Source organism: Marmota monax, unplaced genomic scaffold (assembly GCF_021218885.2).
Source record: "Marmota monax isolate L192 unplaced genomic scaffold, Marmota_monax_Labrador192_F-V1.1 WCK01_AAM20220418_F8-fsc00797, whole genome shotgun sequence".
Taxonomy (NCBI): Eukaryota; Metazoa; Chordata; class Mammalia; order Rodentia; family Sciuridae; genus Marmota; species Marmota monax.
The window spans coordinates 671-10740 of NW_026693468.1; the positions used below are offsets into that span (position 1 = coordinate 671).

General features: G+C 44.6%; 1 pseudogene; it reads right to left on the reverse strand.

Moving 5' to 3' along the window:
* Window positions 1–511: 511 nt before the first annotated feature.
* Window positions 512–6144, reverse strand: LOC124101672 (malignant fibrous histiocytoma-amplified sequence 1-like; annotated as a pseudogene).
* Between the last annotated feature and the right edge of the window lie 3926 nt (window positions 6145–10070).

The following is a 10070-nucleotide window of genomic DNA, read 5'->3' on the forward strand; positions in this document are numbered from 1 at the left end:
ACTACCAGCAAGACATCTGTTAACAGTTTACACACATTATCTAATTTAACCCCTATGGTTCTTAATAGGCTCCATTTAAAGATGCTCAAAGATCACTGACTTTTCCAAGTTTTGAAATATTAATGGATAAAATGGGCATTTTAACCCAGTTCTTCTCAAGCTGAAAATCAAATGAATTATTGTTTAAAATATTAAATGCAAAATCATAACTGTGTGAAAAATTTAATGAGCCAATTTTTAATTTTACATTGAACTGGCTTTATGTAGAAAAGGCTAATGTACGAAAAGGTAATGAGAGATTTGACTGATTTTTTTTTTTTTTGCTTAACCATTTCTTTGTATTTTTATTGTTGTTTTTTTTTTTTAATTTCTGCCCAAATACCACAGTGAACTGAGAAACCACAATTACAATTCACAGACTGTGGCATGAAAAACATCACACACTCCATCAGGAATCACATCAAACCCTTTCCTCTTTATTCATTCAAAAGAAAGTCCAATGCACAAGTGTCAAATATGAGCACTGTCATTTTTTTTTTTCTTTTCTTAGAAGGGGAAAAACATTTATTCTGGCAGCACTTTTACAATTCCAGGAAGTGGCTCTGATACCACAAGTTGCAGGAATAGAAACCATAACAAACTTGGAGGGCATTTCTTTGAGAGGCAAGGGACTCCGTGGTTGGAAAAAAATTCTTCTTGTGCTTAGTGAATTGCCTGTCAGCCTCAGCGGGCCGCTGAAATCTTCCTGGGTGTTGAAAGAGAAAATGGAATTTCCTACATAGACATTGTGGAAAACTCCTGTAGAGCAGAGTGTTTTCTGTATCTCCAACCCTCCCCAGACAGGCTGAAGCAAGTTCTCATGCTTTGCTTTTTCTGGAGCTTCTTGTGGTCACATGACCCTCTTATCATATGGACCTTTTGGCCAAAACACACGTGGCAGCAAGGTTTCCTCTTACACTGCTTCTCTAGGGTTCAGATGACAGCACAAAACATGACCGGTCAAAAAAGAGCAGATATTAAGAACATGGGCATTTATGTTTGTGAAAATAGCAAACACTTTGAGAGTATGTCACCCGAAAGGGCATTATTTCCATTTATATGGCCCTAAGGGGAGTTGGCCCAAAGTCATATGCTTGGGAGTCTCTTTCAAAGGACTGGTCAAGTCGGGTGATTGGACAGTATAAGTACTGTCTCATGCCAATTAAAAAAACTTATTGCCCAACAATTCAATGGTCCATAAAGCAATTAAATGTTACCATTCAGTTTACACACACACACACACACACACACACAGGAGAACTGTGACAAAAGGATTAACCAGATTAGTCTTGTGACTCTGTTCTAAAAGGAAAATGAAATCTCCAATTTGAAGTGTCATATATTCAAGTATTTAAAAAAAATGTAAAGACAATCTGATCCCACTCTTGATTTTAAGATGATAAGGAAATCATAACCAGGGCTTCTGGAGTCAGTGAAATTAACTCCTGGGGCACAAAATATTTTATAAAAATTGATTTGTGAGGTCGTGAAATGCAGCCCACTTGTTCATTCTTTCTTTTGAACATGTGGAGACCACTGTGGCATTCCAAGAGTCAGTGCTTTCTAAACAAAATGAAAGAGTAACACCAGCTGAATCGCTCTTCTGTCTGACAGTTTTGCACATTTTCTATCAACACGCGCAGGAGGCAGATGTAAACAGAGTCCTTTACATTCTTCAAAGAATGTGTTACTACTGCAGCATATGCTGTTTGGCCCCAATTAGGAGGAGACTAGAGAGCAATTGGTAGGGTTTGCTTTTTAAGTTTTACCTCTTGGAGATTTCAAAACAAGCGGTTTACTAGTTCTTGGCAGTAGATTGTCCTACAAGAGGCTCTGTATGAATAGCCAGTGTGGGATTATGCTCCCCAGGTAGGAAGCTCACAACCCGAAGGTCCCACAGACCAGATGTGGAGGGCTTACAAAGTGCTCTGCTAAATTTTGGACCTGTTCTAGAAAGGAGAGGTAATAATTAGCAGAGCCCCTTGCATGATTCAAAACAGACTCCCGATGATCTTAAGCTACACTAACTGAGGTTTTCCATGAACTCTTTGTTCCAGAAGAGCGCCCATCTCTGCCTCGACACTAATGATATGTGGGTAAGGAAAAGGAATGCTTCTGCCACCATGCCCAGTGACTTACAGGCAGGGACCTTGGATAAAGATGGGAAGGGACACTGCCTGAAATGCATGTTGAAGGATCCTGTGGATGACTGGCAATCTACGAAGCAACACTAGATCCGTGGGCTAACAAATACACAGACATCTTTTTTCTTTTCTTTTTTAAATCTGAGAAGGCGATTAAAGAATAAAGAAAAGAACAACAACAAAAAAAGTCTTATACTAAAATAAGAAATCAGCCCCATCTTGGCACAGTTCTCATGCAAAATATTGCACCCAGTGTTAACTAACACTAGAAGCTTCAAACTGTATAAATTTAAATGTATTTGCATATTATAAAAATAAAGATAAACATATACATATTTTACACTAGTTACGGAACAGCAATGAATGTCAGTTGATTCCTCTTTCACATTGAACAGAACTGAAACCCGAGTGCTCTAAATACTGCCACTGTACTGTAACTATGGCTTATATGTGAACGGAAAACAAAATCCCTGAGAAGCCATTCGACTTTTTTTTTTTTTTTCTTTTCTTCAAGTAGCGCTCTCCTTGGAGGATCACAGTTCTGAGGTTCCGGTTGTGAAACTTTGGCTCCATGCTCTCTCTGTCCTTCCTCCGCCCCCTCCACACCTCTGCGGTGGTCCTCTGGAAGCATCCTGAGCTCTTCTTCACTCCAGTGCCCAGCATGTGCTTGGAGGTGCAGAGGGTTCCCAGGTGAGTTGTGATGCTCTATTTTCTCCATGGAAATCCCACAGTCCACAAGTCACTGGTTTATGTGCTTTTCACCAACGTTCTTCTTGGAACAGGGGCTGATCACAGTCGGCTTAGGAGGGTAAACCAAGGCAACATTCACTCGCTCGCTCGCTGCCGTTCTTGGGGCAAATGATTTCTGCCACTCCTTCTGGTCTGGGCTGGCTCAGCAATTCCCCTGGGAAAGCGTGTGGATTGGGTGACCCCCTCTTAAGGCACTTAGAACAGAGGATGTGCACGGTGTAGTGCAGTCCAGGCCATTCCTGAAGTAGGATATTCAGTTCCTCTACCAAGGGGGTGATGGCTTGCCACGCGGTCCATATATTTGGTAATGAAGCATGGCTGGCAATGGACAGGGTATCTGGCTGCAGGACCCCCTTGGCAGGTCTGTAACTCACCACCACAGGAACTTTTCCTCTATATGCAAAGATCTGAAATTTACCATCTGACCTGTGCACCACATGGCTGTTGATCTGGACACTGTAGCGTGCAAACAACCCAGGTGGAAAGGTAAAGGGAAAACTATATTCAATCTGCAGCTGCTCAGCCACAAAAGACTGCCCCGCTAGGTTGGTCCCATTAATCCATGCCTCTGCATGGGGCACCTCGTTCTGCACATAGCATGGGAACTTGTACCAAGCTGTGGACCCATTCAAAGGCTTGCCCTTGGGTTTATTGAGGCAGTAACAGAGTCCCATCTTCTCCAGCAGCTCCAGCAGCAGCTGCAAGTCCTGCTGAGCCTGGATATGAGGCTTAAGCAGCAACCGAATGACATGGGCTGGCAGGAGCCCATGCAGCAGAAAGCCCTCCACATAGTGATGGAGCTGGGTGGCCCGGAGCAGGTCCTGGCTCTGGGTGGGCAGCGACATCACTGGGGAGCTTTCCCCCTCCCCCTCACTCTCTCCACTGGTCCCTAGTAGCAGTTTATGCAGCAGCAAGGAAGCATCCCTCTGGAAAAAGACATTGAGGATGCCAATGAGGCAGGTGAGGTTGTGGAAGACATGTTCCTTGAGGGCCGGGCTATCCTCAAAGTAGAGCAGCTTGCCACTCTCATGCAAGTAGGAAAGAGCACTCTGCAGTCGGTCCTCGGTCAGCCCTGCCTGCAGGCCCAGGCGTGCAGAGTCCCACCAGCTTAGCCAAAGTCGTTGTGCCTGTGGTGGTTGGAAATGCAGTTCCTCCAGCACCTGCCAGGATTGAGACAGGACTCTATGTAAGTTGGGGAAGATTTCTCGGTGCTCAGCTACAGAAAGCAGCTTGTCCCGAAGGCGCTGCAGTTGGTGGGGGTCCCTGCAGCTAACAGGCAATACCGGAGAGAGGATCTGCAGCCGGTGGTTGAGCAGGTATTGGAAATGGGCCTTGCGTCGCCGAAGGTTCTTGTCAGAAACACCATAGTAGGCTGCATGGGGGCTGGCAGAGCACAGCTCGAAGTCCCAGGCCAAGGCCTCATCCACCACCTGGGCTAGACGGCTCAGGCCCTCAGCATCGTGCTTCTCCTGCAGGGCGATCTGGCGGTGAATATCCAGACACTTCTCCTCCAGCTCCCGCTCCTCACATAGGTCTGCATGCGTGCCCACAATGCACACCACAGCATGAGGTACCCGGGCCCCCACCCGATGCAAGAAGGAGCCCACAGTACTGGGAAAGCGGCGTGGTTCATAGGTGGCCAAGTTGACTACCAGCACATACAGGGCTCCTGGGGAGAGGAAGAAGGGCTGGATCACCTCATAGCTTTCATCACCAGCTAAATCATACACGATGAACCTCAGACCCCTGGAGGCATCAGCTGTCCAGCTGGTCACCTCAATACCCTTGCTACTGGCAGGAAGGGAAGGTGGGTAGTTCTTCTGTTTGTCCCCTCCTGCATGTCTTCCCTCCACTATCTCCTCGGTGAGGCAGTGTCAGAGCAAGGTCTTTCCTGCAGCCTTATGCCCCATCAGGAGCAGCTTGAGACGGGGCTGCATGGCTGGCTGGGAATGAGCCAGCTCCTTATGGTAGGCCGCGATGTAGGGGATCCCCTTCATGCAGACCTCCTAAGGGGGCTGTATCAGTGGGTTGTCCTTGATCTTCCACAATCCCACACGGGAGAGCTGGCCAAAGTTGTCAGGAAGCACCGCGATCTGGTTCCCTTGCAGCACCAGCTCCTCCAGGCCGGTCAGTTCCACAATGGAGTCGGGCAGGTATCGGATGCGGTTATTATCCAGCCACAGAGTGAGAAGCCTTCCCAGCTCCGAGATAAGGGATGGCACTGAGGTGAGCTGATTGCGACTAAGGTAAAGCTCCTCCAGACCAGCCAGGGGCAGCAGAGCTGCAGGGAACTCCTCAAAGTGGTTGGAAGAGAGATTGAGCATTTTGAGCCTCTGCAGCTGGCTGAACTGGGTGGGCAGATCCTGCAGCCCATTGTTGTCTAGCATGAGGCTCTCCAAACTGGTCAGTTCGCAGGAGCCGATGGGCAGAGTGCCAAGCTCGGCCCCACTCAGCCAGAGGATCTTGAGGGCACGCAGGGCACTGATATCATCATGTAGGCCTTTCAGCCGGTTGCTGGACACGTCCAGTTCCTCCAGGGCCGCCAGTTGCAGCAGCTGCCAGGGAAAGGCAGTGAGCTGGTTGTGGTCCACATCGAGGGTGCGCAAGCGGTAGAGGCAAGAGAGTGAGTCGGGCAGGTGCGCCAGTCGGTTGAAGCTAACATCCAGCTCCTCCAGGTGGGCAAGGACGCCCAGCTGGGAGAGCAGAGCAGGCAGCTGGTTATGGCTGAGATTTAGCTTGCGCAGCTCCCTTAGGGCACTCACCACCTCCGCTCCCAGGGCTGTCAGCCCATTGTGGCTCACGTCCAGTTCCGTGAGATGGTGGCCCAGCTCGGCCACCGCAGGGGGCAGCCGGGCAAAGCGGTTCCTGCGCAGGACCAGGACGCGTAGGCTGCCAAGCACCGACCCCAGTCCTTCAGGCACCTCCTCCAGGCCGTTGTTCCCCAGGTTCAGCACCTCAATGTCCCCGATGTTGGCTGGCAGCACTAGCTGGGGAGCGTCGGGCGCTCCGGCTCCGCCCCGGGGCAGCCCCCAGCCGCGCTAAGGGTTAGCTGTCGCAGGTTGCTCCCCAGCTTCCTGGCGCGAAGGGCGGAGTCCCGCCACAACCTCACCGTCTTCAGGTTGCCACTGTCCTTCTCAGCCATGGCGGGGCCCGGGACCGACACCCTCACGCGGGCGCGGGAGCCCGCAGCTGCATGCCGTGCTGCACCCGGGCGGGCGCCCGTCTCCCGGGCCCTCTCGCTCCCACTCGTCCCTTGCCTCCGCCCCTCGGCGGCCAGCGGCTATGGGTCCTAGCGCAGCTAGCGGCTCGGCGCCCGCAGCTGAGGGGCGGCGGCGACCGGAGCAGCTCTGGGGGGCGCCGAGCACGCGGCGCGGGGGGAGGCGGAGTCCGGCGCGGAGTGCAGATCGCATTCTCCGTCCTCCAGGGCCATGGGCGCGCCGGGCAGCAGGGCCACCGCCCGCCACGCCGCGAAGGATTCCTGCTTCTCCTCCCGCTCCGCCCGACTTGCGGCGCCCGGGTGCCCAACTCCGGCCCCGCTACCCTTGCAGCCGCGGCCCCTCGGCCGGCAGCGTCATCGCCTCCACGAGCTCCGGTAGGAGGGCGGCGCTCCGCTCCGCGGCCGGCAAGCTGCGGGCGCAGGGCCGGGGAGTCGCCGCGAGGAGGGGGCGGCGGCGCCTCCTTGTCTCTGCTTCCCTGGGGCGCGGGCGGGAGCGCGAGCGCCGCGTCCCCGGCGCTGGGAGGGCGCGATCCCAAAATTATTTTAAATGACTTCACAAATAAAACCCATAAATTGCAGATAAAATTAGTATTATATCTATCAAATAGTAAAAATTTACATGAAAAAGTGATATTATCAATTGAAAAAAAATGATGTTTGTACAATTAGGAAGAGACAGGGCACATACCTTACTAAATAAGAAATAGAGAGGCGGCATTAACATATAAAAAAATGCTGAAATACATACAAACTAATATGTAAAAATTTTTAAGGTGAAAAATCATTTTAGAATTTAGAGATGGGCAATATTTTTTTTAAAAAAATCTAAAAATATCTGTAAAAGAAAAAAATTGCTTTGAAAGAAAGAAAAGAGAATTCCAGGTTTTAAATATGTTGGAAGGAAGAAAGAAAAAAAAGAAAAAGGAAGAGTAATCAATATGAAAATCACTCAAATCAGTCAATGTAATGAAAAACCAAAAAAAAAAAAAAAAAAAAACCCAAATTAAAAACACCAATGCGCAACAGAATGATCAAATTTACTGGATTTAAAGTCCACTACTTATGGTGAAAAAAGATAAGTTTATTGCCACCATATATTACAAAGGTAATATAATATTAGCTTAGACTAGAAAAATGAAGAATAGTGTTACTTTATTAGATAATTAACAACTTATGCATATGCCTGGAATTTTATTGGGTTTGGAGCTGAGAATTAAACCAAGTGTCACAAAGATTTATAGATTATCTCTTGGTGATAACATTTTTTTTTAATTTTTTGCCTACTAAGAGTTGTTTCAGAGTAATGTCTTTATTATTTCCACAATTTAATAACTGAAAACAACTGTGTTGTAAAAGATGGAGGACAATGGGAAAAGTTTAAGCTGCATTCGGACTAATCAAAGAGCAAATTAATGTATTTTCTGATTTTAAAAAATACTAAAAAATATGAACACCTTTTAGGTCATGAATATTCTTCCAAAATATAACAAGTTATATATATATATACACACACACACACACACACACACACATACTATTTATATATGAAGATTACTGTGACATTGTTTATAGCATCTGAAAATTGGGTGTAGCTTCTACGAGTTTATATAAAGGAATGGATTTAATTTTAGCACATCCATTATGTGAAAAAAATTATTAACTTAAAATTATGATGCCAATTTATTTACTCTAATAATAGGTATAAAAAGGTAATAAAGTTGAAAAAAAAAACATGTTTGATCCTGGTTTTGAAAAATGCTAATCCAGTAGTAATGATTCATAAGATTATACAGAAAATATTAGCCATAATCAAGAAGATAATTCTTTTTTATTTTACATTGAACTTTATGAACATAAAAAATTGACATCCTATTCCTAAAATATTGTTAGATGTTTGACAATAGGCAGAAATAACACAAAATTAGAGAATGAGTACTAATGCTAAAATTTAAGCTACAACTTTATTACCACCTATGTGAATAATGAAACACATTATTTTTAAGTGTCCCTCATTCTTTGGTCATTTGAAAATGTAAGGCTGTATATGAACATACTTTGAACATGAAATAATATTTATAAAATTACTTTTTTTTCAGAATAAAGTCTTAGAACCCTAAATTTTCTTATGCTTCATAAAAACACTATTGTGGTTCTCACCAGGCCAATAATAATAACACTAATAATAAAAAAAATTTTCAAGGCTGAGATTTCCCTTTCATGCTCAGAAGATAAACAGACAATTGGCACCAAATTATAGATTTGGGACAAACAAAACCTTGGTCTGTCAGTACAAGTAGATAAAGTGAAGCTCAAGTGCTACAAAAGGATTTGATAGTACAACAGTTTGTTTGTTTGTTTTGGTACCAGTGATTGAACTCAGAGGCCCTGGACTACTGAGCCACATCCCAGCCCTATTTTGTATTTTTTTAGATATTTTTTAGTTGTTGATGGACCTTTAAATTATTTATTTATATGTGGTGCTGAGAATAAAACACAGTGTCTCACATATGCTAGGCAAACACTATATTATGAGCCACAACCGCAGCCCTCATATTTTGTATTCTTATTTACAGATGGTCTCACTGAGTTGCTTAGCGCCTTGCTGTTGCTGAGGCTGGCTTTGAACTCCTGAGCCTCTAAGCCACTGGGATTACAGTTGTGCACCACAGTGCCTGGCTGATAGCACATCAATTTATTAAAGCAGAAGCATCTTCTGTGAATTTATTGGACAGCTTCTGCTAACACCCTTTCAAGTGCAATCATGTGCTTTCTTTCATTCTAACTAATGACTGATTCCTTTCTCTTCTTCTGTCCAGATAACTTTAAGCTCCTTATCTTTATTGAATCTAACTTAGAAAACAAATGTGTTGTGTTCTAACATCAAATATGAAACACATTTTTGTAATAGAACATTGTTGTCTTTAATTTTCCATATTATATCCCTAAAATCACAGACACTTCGAAAAGACACTACATTGTGTTTTATGAACATTGCAAATAATAAGTAGCTAAGATAAATATTTTCTGAACTCTGAATGTTAAAATCTGGTACTTCTTTGTATTCTCATATTCTAAAATAGCTAATATGATGGGCCTAGGTGTTCAAACTGGAGAGACTGAGTAGAGCTTGACACTAGAGGGTTGAAAATTGTTCTCCCTGGTTTCTTCTACTTTAATTATCATTTTTTTTAGTTGAGTTCCCCTTAATTTTATGTTGGAATACTATAATAATATCCTGACTCTTGTGTGTGTGTGTGTGTGTGTGTATTTTTCAATTTACTTTTTAAGCTCATATGTCTGATATCAGCACCTCCCTATATAAGCACCATAACTGTTCCAGGTAGAAAGTAAAAGCAGACACACTTAAAATTTTGCATCTACAATTTACCCCTTTCCCTCAAATGTTACTTTCAATACATCATCATTTTATTGTTAACAAGTTAAATATTGTTCCAATTCTCCTTCTTCTTCTATCCTCTTTGTTATTACCACAAATCAGTGTTCTGGGGTGGGAGACTCCCCTGGGAACATCTGAAAATGCCTAAAGATATTGAGATGTTGTTATACTGGAGATGAGGTAAATATTACTGACATCTAGTGAGTAGAAGCCTTGGTTACTGATAAACTACTACATTTTTACAGCAAAACCCCCAACAGCACAGAATTCTGCAATGCAGAACCATCATAATGCTGAGGTCCAGAAACTGCCTGAGATCAAGACATCATTAACTGGTAAGTAGATACCTGAAACAACAGGATGAATGAATGATCTCTCTCTGTTGCTCTGGCTCCCATCCAAGACAAATTTCCACACTACAGCAGAGCCAGCCTGTCCAAAATATAAAAAGAGCCTGTATTTTATACTTAAAACTTTAATTACTTAGTACAAGGGATGGAAGGCATTATAAAATTCTTCATAA